Genomic DNA, 887 nt, shown 5'->3' on the forward strand with positions numbered 1-887 from the left:
TCTAACCCAGGGGTTTTCAACCTTTTAGGACATGCGCCCCCCCAAGTTTGTCTAATTTCACTCGCGCCCACCCAACATCCAACCCCCCCGGATCACGGATCCCTTATACTGATGTACATTTGATATTTTCTTCACTGTTTACATTCACTTAAAACAACTGACTGTGCTTACAAGGATACTTGTCAAGACAGCCATTGGTATTCACCTGCTGTCTGAGAAGGCTATCTGTTTGTGCACTTCAGGTGTGTGAGCGGTGCGCATAGAAACACTCTTATCACAGCGCGTGAGTACCGCATTGAGATGTCTTGGGCTTAAATGGCTTAAAATTACTTTAATGTTTAAACTGACAAGACTTAAAACACATGAGAATGAAAAACTTTCTCGAGGAAGCAGCACTGGCCTGATCGTTAAGATAGTTTTGGGGGCTAAGGTGACAGATAAGGGGTTGAAACCCACCTAAAAAGGGTTTAGAACCGCCTCTGGTATAGCGTGCGTAATTATACTGAAACATAAGTATATAACCAGTTTACCTGATTCAATGTGATGGCTGAGCCTGTTTCCGAGATAACAACATGCCAATCCGTGGTTGGATTTCCGACACAGCTAATCTTAAATCATCTTACCCTGTCAATAAACGTGACCAGGGTTGCCAGGTTTTCACAACAAAACCCGCCTAATTGCTACTAAAACCTAGCCCAAAACTACAAAACGCGGCAAGTATTAAAGTAGCCCAATTCCGCGGGAAACCCGCGGACTTGGCAACACTGAGCGTGACTGATACTCGAGCCAACTGTGCTCTAACTGTTGACTAGCAGTGGGAGTCAGATTGCCCCCTAGTGGATGGCTAAAGATTTGTTAACTCATATTCATAAATTCTCAAGGGAACG

At 44.3% G+C, this 887-nt stretch overlaps 1 protein-coding gene across 1 annotated transcript in view; it reads left to right on the forward strand.

The window, feature by feature from the left end:
- The window catches only part of LOC107699502 (ADNP homeobox protein 2-like), a 7,818-nt gene that overhangs the window by 1,525 nt on the left and 5,406 nt on the right, over window positions 1-887 (forward strand). The gene's annotated exons all lie outside the window — the stretch shown is intronic.

The sequence above is a fragment of the Sinocyclocheilus anshuiensis genome, unplaced genomic scaffold, assembly GCF_001515605.1.
Source record: "Sinocyclocheilus anshuiensis isolate Anshui unplaced genomic scaffold, SAMN03320099.WGS_v1.1 scaffold670, whole genome shotgun sequence".
Lineage (NCBI taxonomy): Eukaryota > Metazoa > Chordata > Actinopteri > Cypriniformes > Cyprinidae > Sinocyclocheilus > Sinocyclocheilus anshuiensis.